Source organism: Polypterus senegalus, chromosome 2 (genome assembly GCF_016835505.1).
Source record: "Polypterus senegalus isolate Bchr_013 chromosome 2, ASM1683550v1, whole genome shotgun sequence".
NCBI classification, from domain to species: Eukaryota; Metazoa; Chordata; class Cladistia; order Polypteriformes; family Polypteridae; genus Polypterus; species Polypterus senegalus.
Window position 1 is genome coordinate 291,347,955 of NC_053155.1, and position 18,177 is coordinate 291,366,131.

Here is an 18,177-nt window from a genome sequence, read left to right on the forward strand (position 1 = left end):
CAGCCTGACCCAGAAGTACCTCCTCTGGACTTTATCCAAACATTAAAAGTACTTGTAGAGTCTGACTTAAATGAAACCCTCCGCCTCACCCTTGGGAGTCAGCAGACAACGCTTGTAAGGAGGAAATGTAATAAAAATCATTATATTGGAACTAGTGACTGTTTGTGTCAGTTGTGTTGAGTGTTTGGGGCCCAGTGACACCCCCTATCTTTCAAACCATCTATAAATAATTAGGAAAAATAATACAATGCTTGCCATTTGGGCATTTTAAACCAGACTAAATGAACACAATGTTCGAGGTTGATATTTGATTTATTTACAGTATATAGAGCAAATGAAACATAAATACATCTTAAAACACTAGGGGGCTTTGCCCCCTGCTCGCTTCACTTGCCCACCACCCTAAGGCACACGCCGCGTCTGTGCTGCTAACGCTGCACGCTAAGGAGATGCGGTCGGATCAGCTGCTGGCTTTCAGCTTGTTGATGGCCAAAAAATATATAACAGCAACAGAACACTAAATTATTTCATTAAAGAGCTGAAAATAACATTAATAATAAAAAAAGAGTACACAATATGAGGCAGCACTTTAGAAAACCCAAAATGGAAACAGCTGTGAACAACAAGAAATTAAAATTAGTGCTCGGGAATTTTTTTACAACACATAAAATTACAACTGGTAAAGTATGATAGTAAAACACTTTCTGATAAATTGCATTATTAGTAATGTTAGTGGCACACATTAACAGTTTCTTGCTCTTTTTATCCCCCTTGAATATACCTTATAGTGCTGGCCATGTAAGTAGCAGCTGAAATACAGTTGGGGAATAAGCATTCAATACCTCAACGTTGTTCTCATTAAAATGATTCCAGTGCAGCTATGAAATTTAGACCAGACATTGGCATTAACCCAATAAGGTGACACAGTCAAAGAAATCACAACATTCCAATCTGTATAGAAGTTATTTACAATAAAGTGGATTGAACACACTAGCTAAAATGAATTTAATATGTGGTGGAGAAAGCTTTGTTTGCAGTGACAGCTTAAAGACACTTCCTGTATCACAACACTCATCTCTTGTACTGTTCACTGGGATTTTGGCCCATTCTTCTACCTTAAAGATTCTGGGAGACTCACTAGTGAATCTTCAGTTCCTGTCATAAATGTTCAACAGGGTTTATTTAAGCTTGGTGATTGTCTGGGACATCTCAACATCTTGATTTTCTTCCTCTGGAACCAACTGGTAGTATGTTTAGGATTGTTGTCCTGCTGAAAGGCCCACCAGCATCTCATCATTATCTTAGTGAATGGCAAGATATTCTTCTCAAGAAATTCCCAGTTCATGGCTCCATTTGTATTCCATTTGATTGTGAAAGAACCACGAGAAGAGAAACAGCCCATTATGTTCCTACCTTAGGACTTGACTGTAGGTATGGATATTTAGGGACACATACAGAGTCATTTGTCCTCCAAACATGGCACGTAGTATTGTTGCTAAAAAGTTTGAGGTTTGTTTTCTTTGACCACATTGCATTCGCCCAGTAATCTACAGACTTTTCCAAAGATGGCGTAGCAAACTTCAAATGAGCTTCAACCTGCCTTTCATCTAGTAATGGAGCCTTCTGAGGTGATTGCACAGGAAGACCTTGGCGACAGAGAGCATTGTCTATTGTTTTCTTGCTGACGACTGTACCTTCTGTTTCCAGGTCTTTCTGGAGTTCTTATCTAACATTCTAACTGCCTTGTCGGAAATCTTGCAAGGAGCACCTGTGTGTGGCCAGTTGATGGTGGAGTGATGTTCTACCACTCCACCAAATGATTTTTTCACCTTTTTTCAAAGTATGGAAGTACAACCTAGATGATTCTTAACAGTAAAGTTAGGAGAATTAGTGGAATCAGCTGGTTTAATGCTTTGTCTTTCTGTGTTCAATAATTTTGTCCGCTGTCATTCCATTTTATTGCACACAACCTTTTTCTGCTTTGGAATATAGCAGTTTCTTTGGTTGTCTCATTTAATTGATCTAATACAAACATCTGGTCTAAATTTCATGGGCAAAGCTACATAGGAAATATGTCTCTCTATTATGAAAGAAAATCTTGGGGTGACACTTTCTCTGAGATAATTTCATGTCCCGCGAGACATAATTTCAGGTCCTGCGAGACAAGACTTTTTGCCAAGAGATTTTGACGAGTCCTACCCTCCTCTGAAACATTTACAACCACGACCACGGTTCACTCACTTCTCATTCGTTTGAATGCTATTGTCAGATACAATTCCTGTGCTCTCAGCTCCAAGCGGGGTAAGAAATAAAAGTAAAAGTGTAGAAGACAAAGTAGAAGTCATAAAGAGGTTCAAAAATGTTGCTGCGATACACATGCAGAGCAGGTTAGAAATTATGAAAGTACTAAAATTTGAAAGTCTCAAAAAACTGATAGTAAAGATTTCATTAGCGATAACAAGTGGAAATTATTACTCAGTAAAATAATGGAACAGTGAAAAGAGATCAAATATATATGGACATAGGTGAAATGACAGAAGTATTTAGATTTTGTTTGGCTTTAAACTTTAAGTCGGAGACTTCTAGATCATCTAATTTCATGTTGCCATCAGGGAAAAGTAGTGTTTTTTCCCAATTAAGAGGCGTGTCAAACATCCCCTGGGACGCTAGATGGCAACCCCCCTGGGTTGCAGGGGTGCCTTGGACTCCCCCAGGGCTTCATGGGAGTTAGAGTTTGGTACAGCCCTGTTGGTATCCGCTGACATCACCAGGGGGTGCAGCAGATGGAGTTGCTGAGCCCTTATGGGCAGTCCTTCTGCCACACCCAGAAGTGCTTCTGGAAATGACATCATCGAGCACCTGGAGCACTTCCGGGTGGGCTATAAAAGGAGCCAGCAGCTACCACTCGGGGAGCCAGAGTTTGGAGGAGGAAGATGAAGCTTGCAGAGGAGGAGTGGAGGAAGAATAAGAGAAATATAAAAGTATTGTGTGGAGTTGTGCTTATGGGACTGTGTTGGGCCTGTGGGAAACGAAGAACGCATTGCCTACAGATGAACAAAAGAAATAAAACATTTATTTGTTTTTATAACTGTGCCTCTGGTGTCTGTCTGTGTTGGGTTGGGTACCTGGCACACCCCGTAGAGTTGTCACAACCCACAGGTTGAAAGATTACCGAAAGCCATACACATGTGTGGGTATAAAGTGGTCCATGACTAAGATGTCCATCAAAAGCCTGTAATTAGTAACTGAGCAGCACCCTAATTCATTCAGTAGTACATAAGCACTGTAGTTAGTTAGATGCTACCTAACAGCAGGGTGCTGTAGCTCATGGTATTCAGCACTTTTAGAGTGTGTCCATACACCAAGCCTGTGAAAAATCCAAACTACTTACTGCACATGATAAGCAAGACAACCAAGCTACGGGTACAAATTACCTGGAACAATTGGAATAACTGAATGAAGGTCTTGAACATTTCTGCTCACTACAATATATTGCATTCTATGCATGCTGTGTTTATGGGAAAGACGCTATATAAATAATATGTATTATTATTATTATTATTATTATTATTGTGTCTTTTTGTAGAACACTAGAAAAATCTTGATGACTATAGGACAATCAACCCAAAAAGTCTGCCAGTCCTTGTCACCTGATGTCTCAATATAACATTGGGCCAAGTTCTGAAGGTCCCCAAAGTCCTACTGTCAGTCAGGTTACTATCATCTACTACTGTCCCCAAGTTCTTGTTTAAGAATTTATTTTAAAGTGGCAGCTGGGATCCACCATACTATCAATTCCCTTGTTAATTTGCCATGCTTCCTTTTAATCTCCATTTACTTACACTAAAAAAGTACAACTCATTTAATCTCTCCTCATAATTCATATCTTGCATTCCGAAAAAAATTCGGCCTTGTTGTCCCCTCTGCACTTTGTCTAGTGCTGCTATGATTTTTTGTAATATGGGAGACCAGAATGGTACACAGTACTCAAGAGGAAGTTTTACAAATACATTATAAATTTTAAGTGTAACTTCATTTGACATTGGGTTTTATAACCACATCTGCCCTAATAAAAGGATAAGTGTCTGTCTGTCTGTCTGGTTGCTATGCCTCCGTTATTCCAAAAGATGGAGAGTCACAAACATTTTTAGTAATAAAATGCATCACATTTGTCATTCCAATAGATGGCACATCACAAATGTTAACACTGCTTTTATGAATGCCATACCAAATTACATATAACAGACATATGCACGGCATGATGCATTGTGAATGTTAACCCTGGGATTACTTAGGTTTCAACCCATCTTAGATGGTGTCACACATGCATGCTTGGGAGACCTCTTCACGTAGACACTCCCAGCCAGGGGTTGCCTAATGCCTTTTCTTTTCCTCCCCCTGCAGAAACCATGGCTAACAGTTGTGTCCCTTATGATGTCACTTCCAGTTCTCAACTGCCTGAACCCACCTCTTCCTGTCCTCCAGACTTGAAAAATGGCTCAGCTACCATCTTGGAGTCAGACAAAGGTAGACTTACTTTTTGAAAAGACCCAAACTTGCTTTTTTCATTTGTATGTCAAACTGGCAATTATACGAGGATCACTGTGGTGCCCCAACTCCTGTTTCTTTTGTCTTCATTACAGCTGTCTGGACGCAGATAATGATGAGTCCACAATGACTCCTAAGTTCTTCTCATGAGCTGTACTTTTAAGCTTCAAACCTCCCAAAATAACATTTTCACTTCCTGTAATTAATACTTTACATTTATTCATGTTACATTTTTTCTGAAACAAATCTATCCAAGCCTGCTTGCTGCCCGGAACTCTTTATATGACTGAATTTCAGATTATTTACTAAGTTCACTAGTATGCTGTCATCTGCAAACTTAACCAGTGTTTGGTTTATGTACTAGTCCAGATCATTTACTGTATGTATTGTGGACCACCAGGGGCCGTACTGCCACCCCAACCGTACACAGAGAGACACTAGACAAGAGTGCAAGCTAACACACACACATTTTATCCTTCACCCGTTTCCCACTGCTACAGCACAGTTATAAGCACTAGGCACAGTCCAGCACAAAACCTTTCCTTCCCTCTTTCTTTTGCCACGTTCCTCCTAGCGAGCTTGTCTTCTCCCACCCAACTCTGGCTCAGCCATTCCTGTGCTGCCGTCATGGGCGCTTTCACCATTCCTTCCAGCATTTCGATTGCCTACCTCAGCAGACCCAGGACCTACAAAAAAGGGGCTCCAGAGATCTCCAGACACCCCTGGCCTGTGGCCATGGGCCCCCAAAAGGGTTAAACGTCCATGTTCCAAACCTGTGGTACCACTGCACTCCAAGAAACAGTCCATCCCCCGGTCCTCCCATGGTCTGGGTGTCCCAGCTGGGTAAGGGCCCTGGCCGTCCGCTACAGTATATTGAAATGAACATATGTTCCTATGGGATACCACTTTAATTTTACCTAATTCTGAAGTTCTTCATATCTTCTTCTTCTTATTATTTTAACTGCTCCTGTTAGGGGTTGCCACAGCTGATCATCTTCTTCCATATCTTTCTGTCCTCTGCATTTTGTTCTGTTACACCCATCACCTGCATGTCCTCTCTCACCACATCCATAAACCTTCTCTTAGGCCTTCCTCTTTTTCTCTTGTCTGGCAGCTCTATCTTTAGCATCCTTCTCCCATTATACCCAGCATCACTGCTCTGCACATGTCCAAACTAATGCAATCTCACCTCTCTGGCTTTGTCTCCAACTCGTCCAACTTGAGCTGACCCTCTAATGTACTCATTTGTAATCCTATCCACCCTCGTCACACTAAATGCAAATCTTAGCCCTTAATTTCTGGTACATAAGCTGATTCTGTACCCATCTACACACTGCATCTTGAATTCCCACCTTTAATGTTTGATCCTTAGCCCATCATGTGCAGCCTTTTTTCAAGCCTTCTGAAAATTAAGATGAATAAGTAACATCAACTGGCCTCTCTCTGATGAAATGCTCTTGTTTATGTCTATCCATCCATTTTATTATATTATAATCATCCCGGTGGCACAGTGGGTAGCGCTGCTGCCTCGCAGTTAGGGGACCCGGGTTCACTTCCCGGGTCCTCCCTGCGTGGAGTTTGCATGTTCTCCCCTTGTCTGCATGGGTTTCTTCCGAGTGCTCCTTTTTCCTCCCACAGTGCAAAGACATGCAGGTTAGGTGAATTGGTGATCCTAAATTGTCCCGTATTTGTGCCCTGCCTGTGGTTTGTTTCCTGCCTTGTGCCCTAGGGTTTACAGATGTGCTCACAAAACTCCCTAAGCACTCAAGGATAGGCCGGTATTGTGTCACTGTCACTATTCTGAGGAGACATGAAAGTAAGAACTTCACTGTATCTTGTACATCCATCCATCCATTTATCCATTATCCAACCCGCTATATCCTAACTACAGGGTCACGGCGGTCTGCTGGAGCCAATTCCAGCCAACACAGGGCACAAGGCAGGAAACAAACCCCACGCAGGGTGCCAGCCCACCGCAGGTATTTTGTAAACATGACAATAAACTGGAGCCTGAAATTAAACATGAACAAAGCAACTCTTTGAGATATTCCTCTATAGCAGAAAATGTCAAGGCAGATTCCTAATATGATGCATTAAAGTGCAGCATAAAAAAGCACAAAGCACAGCCACATTAATTATTGATAGTATTTGCTTAATAACGAATTCAGCAATCAATAAACGGACAGTGCTGTCATTGATTATCCAACCTGCTGAGTCCTTAACTTGGTCCCGGGTGCTGAATCCCATCCCAGCTAGCATAGGGCACAAGGCATGAATGAACAAATCCTGGACAGGGTGCCAATCCACCACAAGGCAAACACACACACACGCGTACCACCTACTAGGGCCAATTTAGCTTCAACATTCCACCCAACCTTCATGTCTTTGGAAGGAAACCAGAGCAAACCCACACGGGGAGAACATGCAAACTCTACGAAGGGAGGTCCCGAGACACAAATCCTGGTCTCCTTACTGCGAGGCAGCAGCGCTACCACTGCACCACCATGCCGCCTGTAGAGTGCTGTTTTATTTTTTTTTTACTTTTATGTCAAATTCTAATATTTGGCATGTGGTCAAGATTGGCATCCTGTTTAAAGTTGTCTTTCGGCATTATGGCAGGGCCAAAAATAATTAAGATATAATTATTCTGGATGTGAATACCAAGAATAACTCATTGCCATGTAATATTGTTCCTATATTTTTTTCCATTCCACTTAACAGGTTCAGATGTGGTTTTCCAGTTCTTAATAAACTAAAATATATAAACAAATCCTAGTCAACCTGCCACACTGAAGCTTTTCTACCTCAAAAAAATTAAGCTTATGATACACCACATAATAATTTCTTGAGGTGTGCCTATCAATCAGTTAGAGGGAGAATAAACAATCACACGCTTACTTTAGTGTTCTGCCATCCAGCATTAGCATTAGTCATATTCCTGCAGATCCCTTTAATCCCAGATTTGACTTTTAAACAAAGTGGAGGCATTACCTGACATGGCAGAGAGTTTGACTTCCCAGGCACTGATTAATCTCTGATTTTTTCCTACCAGTTGAATTACTTTAGACCTCTTGCTTCACGATATTTTCTATTACAGTTGAATTCATGGGGCAAATCCACACAAAATTTCAAGTTTTCAAGTGCATGCATGCGTGTGTGTGGGTGTGTGTGTAAGTGTATTGTCACTGAGGTGTCTTCCCTGTTTCCACTGCCAAGCGATCACTTTATATTGGCATAAACTACATCATATTATTTGGGAGAAGAAGAAGAAGAAGATGAAGAAGAAGAACAATAGATCGTTCCAAGCCTCTGACTAGTAACATATGGCCTAAGAAATCAGACTTTTAATGAATCTTCTTCTTCTTCTTTTGGCTGCTCCCGTTAGGGGTTGCCACAGCGGATCATCTTCCATATCTTCCTGTCCTCTGCTTCTTGTTCTGTTACACCCATCAACTGCATGTCCTCTCTCACCAAATCCATAAACCTTCTCTTAGGCCTTCCTCTATTCCTCTTCCCTGGCAGCTCTATCCTTAAGCATCCTTCTCCTAATATACCCAGCATCTCTCCTCTGCACATGTCCAAACCAACACAATCTCGCCTCTCTGACTTTGTCTCCAAATCGTCCAACTTGAGCTGACCCTCTAATGTACTCATTTGTAATCCTATCCACCCTCGTCACACCCAATGCAAATCTTAGCATCTTTAACTCTGTCAACTCCAGCTCTGTCTTCTGCTTTCTGGTCAGTGCCACTTTTTATTAATATTAATTAATTAATATTAAACACAAATGTTATTAGTATTAAGTAACTTCTTCATGCAGGTCAAAATGATTTAATATGAAAGTCACAGTGCTTTGTCTATTTGATTTTTTAAAATTTTCATATTCCCCTACTTTAAATACAATATTTGCTCTCGACAAAACTTTGTAATGCCACATCAGCAAAGCAAATACGGTTGTGTTGGGTCTCTCTGAAATTGCATTGTGTGTTTTTTCTTTGACTTCTGCAATATGTAAGTTATTCGGGTCTTAAAAGAAAATTACCAGAAAATTATTAATAACAGTTTAATAGGGCGAAAGAAACAAGTACTGTCGATCCTTGTATTAATTTTGTACTGACTTTTTTGAGAAAAGGGTTGGTATTGGTAATAATGCATTTTTATTTATTTATTAAGCTTCTATAAAAAGGCAAAATTGTCCCCCAGTGACAAATAAAGTGATCTCCATCTATCTATGGGAGTCCTAGGCAACGCTGCAACCCAGGGGGGCTGCCATCTAGCGCTCTGGGGGAGGTAATGCTCTGGCCACAGCAATATGTCTGCACGATGCCTCACTGTGACTGTGAGAGCCAAGCCAGAACCTTTCTTTCTTTTCATTTTTTTGCTTTATAATCATTCTGGTGTGTGATCAGACCAAAGTGTGAGTGCCTCCATCCATCTTCCAACCCGTAGACTCCAAACACAGGGTCATGGGGGTCTGCTGGAGCCAATCCCAGCCAACACAGGGCACATGGCAGGAACCAATCCCGGGCAGGGCGCCAACCCACCGCAGGACAAACACATCCACACACCAAGCACACACTAGGGATAATTTAGAATCACCAATCCACATGTCTTTGGGAGGAAACCCACGCAGACACGAGGAGAACATGCAAACTCCGCACAGGGAGGACCCGGGAAGCGAACCTGAGTCTCCTAACTGCGAGGCAGCAGCGCTACCACTGCGCCACCCTGTGTGTGTGTATTTGTGTATTTTTATTAACTTACTTATCAACCTGTTTATGAATTTGTTTATTTAGACAACTTTTGTAAAAAGCCAATTTTCATCCTTGGGACAAATAAAGTTCTATCTATCTATCTATTTATCTCTCTATCTATCTATCTATCTATCTATCTATCTATCTATCTATACAATTACATTTTGGGTTTCAATACAATGTATTTTAAAATATTTGAACATCGTATTATTGTTTTCAGCATTTAGAGGTATGCTGCTTTCATGTATTTGTTTGCTTGTGATATAAAAATGGCTATGGATTGTGACGCCACCAACATGCCTTATGCTGTGTATTGTATTGTATATGCACATTGCTGTGTGTGTGAATGCCTGCATGCATGGGCCTTTGGCACCATAATGGCTACTTAGAATAAAGGAAAACGTGGAGGCGTTTAATTTTTCTGATCCACTTAAGGAACCTGCCATCATTAACTTGATATTTCTAGTTTTGGTACTTCTAGGAATTGTTCTCTTTTACCAGTGTATTTTACCTACAGTTTCTAGAGCATATTTTTGTGGGTTTGTAGTGTTTTCGTGTGCTCAGTGATTGTGTAGACAGGCATTCACTTCTGGCCCGGTGAGGTTAAGGAAGAAAAGAAGATCCTTTTGCTGTAAGTCCATATAATATTGAGAACTGGGATTTGACATTACATTTGTTAATTGTTTTCATCTCCGTCTCACAATGATAAATTAAACAATCCAGCAGTACATCTTTCAATTACTTTTTTCAACTATTGTGTGTTCTAATTCAGGGCACAGTTTATGAGAGTAAAAGATCTGCCATAGAAAAAAATAAAGATGTTATTTTCCTAATGTTACATTTGGGTAATCGATTAACAGAGTTTCATTTAATACTAAACATAAACAATTAGACACACTAGTTTTTTGTCTTATCTATAACTCAAAAGATATAGGCAAACCAATTAAGAAATATTCATTTGCACATTCAGAATCATATAATGATTTCCTATCTACACTGTAATGCTGGATGACTTTTGTCATGATTACGATAAAAGGTTGGCCCAAAAGGGGATGACTAAACCCAATATCCTTCTGAATTGTGATAAACACCTTTCAATAACATCAAGTTGTCTAAGAAAATATGAACATCCCACTTAATATGTTATTCCAAATTACATCATTAATTAAGAGAATTAGAAGACCTCAGGTTTGTAACATTTTTTATACAAAAAGCATGTTAAGAAGCGACTAACACAACACAATTAAACAAAAGAAACAAAGTAGCTGTTGAACATAATAAAGAACTTATAATGAAATAATATATAAGGAAAAAGAAGTAACTGAAAAAACTAATAAACTTGTTAATGCTAACATTTTTTCATGAAAGATAAATCAGTAAATATAAGGAAACAAAGTGCTAGCTCATATACCAAAATCTAAAAGGAAAATCAATTCAAAATCAGAGCATCACACTAAAAATAACAAAACCCAATCATAAAAATCAAAAATATTTGGGTGAATTCTGAAAACCAAATTCAATATCTAAGTCCAGCAGCAACAAACCAATAGCCAAGACATTTGATGCCAAAAGAATCTATATATATAATTCACTAAGGCAAGACAATCATGAAAAGCACGCCGGAAGGGGCGTGGATTCACTAAGTCGCCAAGTGAGACACCTATGGCGCACACAGGAAGAAGCCACGCCCATCAACTCCAAGACCATTGGATACGACGACAACTCGCAGGGCCACGCCCACCAACTCGGACGCGACGACACAGAAAAAATGCCGTCATTTATGTTCGTCTGTCGTAGAGGCCACATGCAGTGCAGGTCAGGTTAATGTCATGTACCTCCGAGCTACGTTGACTGTTCATAGAGGCATGTTTCTCGCGAGGTGAATCGCCATATGCAGCGTGTGAAACGGTTTGTGAGGGGTATCCCATGGGATCCTTAAAACAATCCTTTAAAACTGAGGTTAAAGCACAATGAAGGAATCAGTCTTTAAAAACCAATAAGCCCTGTGCCTCTGTTTCATTACCGTCTCACCTGCTTCACCAATGCAGGCCCTGCAACAGTCGAGACGCTCTGTCAGCAGCTGACCTTCTCTGTGCCTGACTGGTTCACACAGAGGCAGCGCAAGAGAAAGCCGCGCCAGAGACAGACAGAGGCACACACACAGGCAGCTGGTGGGCGGCTCTCTGTGAGTTTCTCTTGCGAGCGGACACATGACCAGGCGGTGTGTATGCTTCGAGAACGAGGCTGGACGCGGCTTGCGACCGGGCACATGAGCAGGCAGTGTGTATGCTTCGAGTGCGAGGGTGGACGCGACAGGACCATCTAGGAAAAATCATGTCGCGGATGTGATTCGCTGTATGCAGTGTGTAAAACAGTTTGTTTGTCACAGATGTGAATCGCTGTTTGCGGCGTGTAGAACAGTTTGCGAGGGGTGTCCCTGCGTCTTTCCAGAAGTGTTCAACCATCAATAAATAATTATGTGGCGTTTGTTATGCCGCAGGTTCACTATTGTGTTGTATTTTGCTCTCTCCAGAGTTCCATCTTTTCATTCACTTACTGTTGTATTCTCATACTAACCTGTTTTAGACAACCGTGTCTTTTCAGCAGTGTTTACCATTCAATAAATAATTATGCATGAGATTGAGCGTGTGTCTAGGCGTGGGTAAGCCGTTGAACCCCATTCAGGTTGCAAACCGTGGAATTGCCACTAAGTGCGACTCATACGCTCCCACTGTTTTCGTCCCTACCCTTTGTACACACCCCCCTCCCACACGTTGACTGTTAATAGAGGCATGTTTCTCGCAGAGGTGAATCGCCATATGCAGCGTGTAAAACTGTTTGCGAGGAGTATCCCATGGGATCATTAAAACATTCCTTTACAACTGAGGTTAAAACACAATGAAGTGAGCAGTCTTTAAAAAACGAGTTTTCGGTTACGAGGCACGACCGCGTGCAGCATAGGAAAGTGTTGTACACACTACATACAGCAATTCGCATCCGCGACAAACATGCGTCTTCTTAGATACTCCTGCACTTTGTACACACCCCCTCCCACCTCGCTACGCCGCACGGACGATTGTGTGTTGGTTCGTTCCGTGCATTGTTACAGTGTTGCTTTTCTTGCTGATTTATTACATTACCAATTTTGCAAATGTTACATTTTCTCCCTGTGCTTAAAAATTATTAAAAAACCGGCCTGATTATGCGGCGTATGGTACGCCGCGGGTTGGCTAGTAGTCTAAAAAGCAACATCCATTCTTCCATCCGCCTGTTTGCATGGCCACTTAATTATCTCAGTTTAAAAAACCAAAGAAGAGAGAATACAACAAAGTGGAGGAAGTCTGAAGACCAAACCTGAGGCACAGCCCTAACCGCCATGCAATCTCAGTGCTATTCTCTTAATGATTAACACAGTCCTTAGGTAAGCCAATAGTAATTAGTCAGGTGAATGTTATTATTTTTTTGGTTTTGTGCCAGTTTCATGTGTTTTTTTCAGTTTATGATTAGGTGTTTGCACTTTCTTATTTTAATTTTTAATATGGAGTTGTCATGATGCTGCCAATTAGGTGAGATAATTTTTCATTTGGCAGCCATCTTTGTTGTTTCATGTGACTTCAACCTTGTGATCACTGCCAGTATATATAAAGATGGCAGCATACCCTCTTCTTATCGTAGTTTTGGAATTTTCTAAACAAATCTTTGCTGCATATGCTTGAGTTTCCCCTGATTCAGAATTTATTCTTGCTTAGTTGCTAAATTGTGTTCTCGTTTTTGATTTTTATTCTTTTGTTGCCCCAGAACACTTATTACTTTTGTTAGCTTTATTGGTGTAAACCTCTGCCTGTTCATGACTCTGAGTTTGTTTCTTGCTCTGTTTAGCCCTTTTAATCTCCAAGCCACATTATGCACAATTATCTTGGCACAGACGCCGTTCTGAACAATTAGAGGATACACCTGATGCTGGTTGACAAACACAAGGCTATAACCATGGAAAAAGGAACCGACTGAGTCTCAGACTGGAATATTTTGAAAAGTCTAACGTGGTTAAGATAATGAGAAGCTCTCAATCCAAGTCTTTGAGAGAGGAGAGATTAGAACAAACAACCCTAAAAGGTGGAGCCATTGGTAGAACTCAGAGCTGACAGTGACATGACATACCACTAAGTTTACAGGAGGTGAATGAATTACTACAAGGTTCAAAATAACAGAATATGTTCACATTTCCACAGGCTGCTGCAATTTGGAGAGCTCTCTGTAATATTAAAATATACGAGCTCTGCACATAAAAATGCTGCTATCTGACGTGATTAAATACAATCCAGAGTGACATTTCGCATGATTTTGAGCACAGTTACAGGTTTCTATACTACAGTGGTTCTCAAACTGTGGGGTGGGCCCCCCTAGTGGGACGCGGAGTAACAAAAAGGGGGGCGCGAAGATGTGAAAAAAAGAACACAAGAATAGAAAATATGAAAAATACATCTATTGAAACCAAAACAAATTAACTTAAACTACATTCTGATACTAGAAATATAAATATAGAGTTAGATAAATGTCGATAAAAGTTAAGTAGGTATAATAAAATCTGCATCTATAATATATCATTAATTAAAAAAGAACAAATTGGTATTAGTGGGCTCCTTTCTAAAAATCTTAGGTGGGCGCAATTAAAACTCTTATGAAAACTCGATCGCAAATACTTAAAGGTTGAGAAACGCTGCTATACTGTAATCACACCAAAAACAATGGAGTTGGGGAGGAGTGTGTGATGAATGATACAGAAGAGATTTTTTTCAACGTCAAACTCATCATCATTTTCTTTCTGCTTATCTTTGTAAAAAGTTGTGCCTGCAACACGCTAAGTTGGGCTAACAAAACTGCTCCGTTCTCAGCAACTACCTCCAGACAAGACTAGATGAAGACTCCCACAGGCCCCTGGGTAACTTAGCTCCTTAACAGAGAGCTCATCAGACTTTTAACAATGCAGCGTGTGCACACTGGGTCGTTTAACGCAGCATGGTATTTCTCACTTTTGATTTCAACATGAGACTTGATTGCTTTATTGCCCCGAGCCCACTTTCATCATTTCGACACATGGATACTTGATTGTTTCATTTCACGTTTGGGGTCCTCTTGATTATTTTGACTCGCTGATACTCAATCATTGTGTTTAGGGTTCATCCACCTTGATCATTTTTTTTCTCCAGCCTTTGGAGTTTTTTTTTTCTGTCCACCCTGGCCATCGGACCTTACTTATTCTATGTTAATTAATGTTGACTTATGTTTATTTTTTATTGTGTCTTCTATTTTTCTATTCATTTTGTAAAGCACTTTGAGCTACATTTTTTTGTATGAATATGTGCTATATAAATAAATGTTGATTGAATGATTGATTGATCATTTCAGTGTGTGGATACTCCATCATTTCATCGAGGGGGTGGCTGGGTGAAAAGGCACTTTACTGTCACAGGTGTAGCTGCGTCTTTATAAGGTTCTCAAAATCGAGCAGATACTGAATTGGCAAGGTTGGATCCAACATGAGTCAAACGAGTTGCAAAAGAAATTTCTCCGTCCAAAAAAGCTCATTTTAAAAGTTTAGTGAAAATTTAGACAGGAATAAATCACAAGAATTCAGAAAAAAAATTATTACACATGCAGAATTAAAGGAAAAAAGGAAAAAGGTTTTAAACTTCAGTTACTTACTATACTTAAGGTTGTGTTATTTCTCAATGGCAAACTTACATAGGCTACACTTAGTATATTCATTACGTTCTGTACGTACGTACGGTTTGAAACTGTTTGCCCTCCATGCTTTACCAACTACAAGGCAGATCATAAACTGAACTAGTAATAAAGTACTAGTAACTAGTATAAACTTCAGAAGAACAAGAAATAATTAAAGTATTCCATTTATAATTTAGCTTGTGGGGCTTGTAAGAGAACCTTCCATTGACTGTGCACTGATATAAAGGCAGATGTTTTAACAAATACTCCTATCAATTCAACATAACCCTAACTAACTAACAAATGACTCTTACAACAAGTCTCTGGCCACGCACCCGGAACACCATGACGTTAGATGCATCCTTGTCTCCAGAAATTTCTAGCAAATACCCCGACACCCAAAAGACAATTGGTATATTCCAATATATATATATATATATATATATATATATAATATATATACATCTGCGCCTGGGTCTTCACTCAGTGGGCAGAGAATTGTACACCACCAGTGGGAGACACCAAGGGTACACCTTAACCACAAGCCTAAACCTCCTCAACCGGATCCTCTCAATCCAGAAAGGCAAAGGTTTGACTCTGAGGTTTGTTATCTCCAAGTTCTTCTTACTTAACACTCTAAAAGAAAGATTTGTAAAGACTTATAACAAGAAACAGGAGTGTGGTAGTTTCGGTTGGAAAAAGGAAAAAGGCTTGGAGGTTAATATCCATCCATTATCCAACCCACTATATCCTAACTACAGGGTCATGGGGGTCTGCTGGAGCCAATCCCAGCCAACACAGGGCACAAGGCAGCAAACAAACCCCGGGCAGGGCGCGCATACAAACACACCCACACCAAGCACACACTAGGGACAATTTAGGATCGCCAATGCTCCTAACCTGCATGTCTTTTGACTGTGGGAGGAAACCCATGCAGACATGGGGAGAACATGCAAACTCCATGCAGGGAGGACCTGGGAAGTGAACCCGGGTCTCTTAACTGTGAGGCAGCAGCACTACCCACTGCACCACCGTGCCGCCCATGAGGTTAATATACTAAGCTAAAATCATCTACTTTTTGATTAAAAGTCCAAGTTGTGTAATCAATAAGTGTGTCTCCAAAACAGACAAATGTAATTAAGGGGTAAAAAATAGAAACAAAACTTGCCAATTACAATAGGATTGACTGGATATTAAAAAGCCAGTGTGGAGGTACATTAGGTGGCACCACATCAGTGTGTGCAGCTATTGCATTGTGAACACATTCAGTACAGGCAGATATTGTGGTAAAGTAGTTCAGGCATTGAGCGATTAACTGCTAGTTCAGACCTTACCTCTGTCACAATATGTTTAGCGTGAGTGAATCACTTAGCGTCCTCCGCTTTAACTACAAAGATGTGTCGACAAACAGCTGGATTAAATAAACTCTGGATAAAGATATCGACTCGATATGCAGCAGTGATGACATGTTTCTGTATGGCACTGAAGATGGCTCAAGCTGCAAACTGTAAATGACCCTCACTTTACAGGTGGCATTGACTTAATTCACCTGAACAACTTCAGGATTTGACAGATAAAGTTAATAACAGTAGCAAAAAGGGTTTGATTGAAAATAAACATACAGAAAACCGAAACAATACCTGGAAATATTAGGAAACGAATACAGAAGTGTAAAATAGGCTTGACTTCAGCTTCATTTGGAAAAAGGAAAAAGATTTGGAAGTGAAGGATACCATATCTAACGACTAAAAATGAAACTCTGTTGGAGACTTGTAATCAGTGCCGGTGTCTATTGTGGCTGCAGAAATTAATCAATTGAGAAGACGGCTGGGCAAATCATGAAGGGGTAAAATATAAAATAAAGTGATCTGGGAAATACTAAAGCTAAAAAAGAAAAAAACATGAATTAAAGTTTCTTTCTTCAAAAATGGCTCCCCTATGCCATTGCTCTATAGAACCACTATGGCACCTTTATGTGTGTAGTAAGTAATTAACACTGAAGTTTCTTTGCATAATCCAGAAAAGCCGGACTTTACCAGCATTGCACAATGCATATTTTATATATAAACAGAAATGATAAATTTTAAGCTGCATTTTCACATTCAATGCATCACCTTCTAAACAATTCTGACGTCCGCAATTCATGTAAAAGAATTGACACTCTCCTCTTTTCCATACATCAAAGCCTACACAATGCATAATGAAGACAGCATGAGAAATAATTTTTAAAACAATTTCTGTAAACCGTTACACACATTTCAGCTAGTCAGTGTATGGATGCTTCTTCTCTCCATTTTCATTTGTAGCTACCCTCTTTATATTACAGTCTAAGGCCAAAAAGTCAATGAAATTGATGAAATAATGTCATTATTATTATAAGAAAACATGCCATATACTCTTAGGTATAATCATTACAAACTTGCAAGCTGTTTTTTCACAAACTACCCACTAAACTTCATACAAAAGGTCCTTAGCATACTGTAGTAATGCTGTGATATACAGAATAAGTTACAGTTCAGTCAATAATACAGAAAAGGGAGCCCCCCGGTGCAGCCTCAGAACTCCCCGTTTTTTTTATTCTGCGTTTTTTGAAACGGTCTCAGATTCAATGCCATTCATCCACTGTTTATTTTGAACAATCCAGTCTGAGACAGCTAAAGTGTGCTCACCGAAAGATTAACCTCATAGTGACAGACATTTTCCTGAAAGCAACTGCTCCTTGATAATATAAAGGAAATGATTACCTGCTTCTCTGAAAGTTCCTAGAAGTCTTCAAAAAAGAAGCTTATGGCTTTTGAAACCCGGGTTTGTTGTAGAAATCCAACCAGGACAATGCACTTCTTGCAACTCCAACTGTCAAGAGTGAAAGGGGGGAAAAAAAAAAAAAAAACTTTGTGAAAAGAGTGCAGCCGTTCACTTTAAAAAGGCATTTCTCCCAGTCGAAGAAGAACTCTGTCATCAGAAGTATGTGAGAGAATCCCTGAGGGGCAGTAGAGTCTCAAGCAAGTTGCAGCCAAATCATTCAGAAGGGGCGTGTGGGCATGTGTGTAAGTGAAAAAAAATAAATAAAGAAAGAGACAGCGAGCGGCAGAGGGAGGGAGTGTAATGGTGAAAAAGCATGCTGTGTGTGTGTGTGTGTGTGTGCGTTTTT

General features: G+C 40.1%; 1 protein-coding gene across 2 annotated transcripts in view; it reads right to left on the bottom strand.

Annotated features, from left to right (window-relative positions):
• LOC120523992 (stAR-related lipid transfer protein 13-like) overlaps window positions 1-17,974 on the bottom strand; it is a 546,464-nt gene extending 528,490 nt beyond the window's left edge. For both annotated transcript variants that reach the window (XM_039745760.1, XM_039745759.1), the window contains exon 1: window positions 17,771-17,974. The gene's annotated coding sequence lies outside the window, so the exon portion shown is untranslated. The remainder of the gene's footprint in view (window positions 1-17,770) is intronic.
• Between the last annotated feature and the right edge of the window lie 203 nt (window positions 17,975-18,177).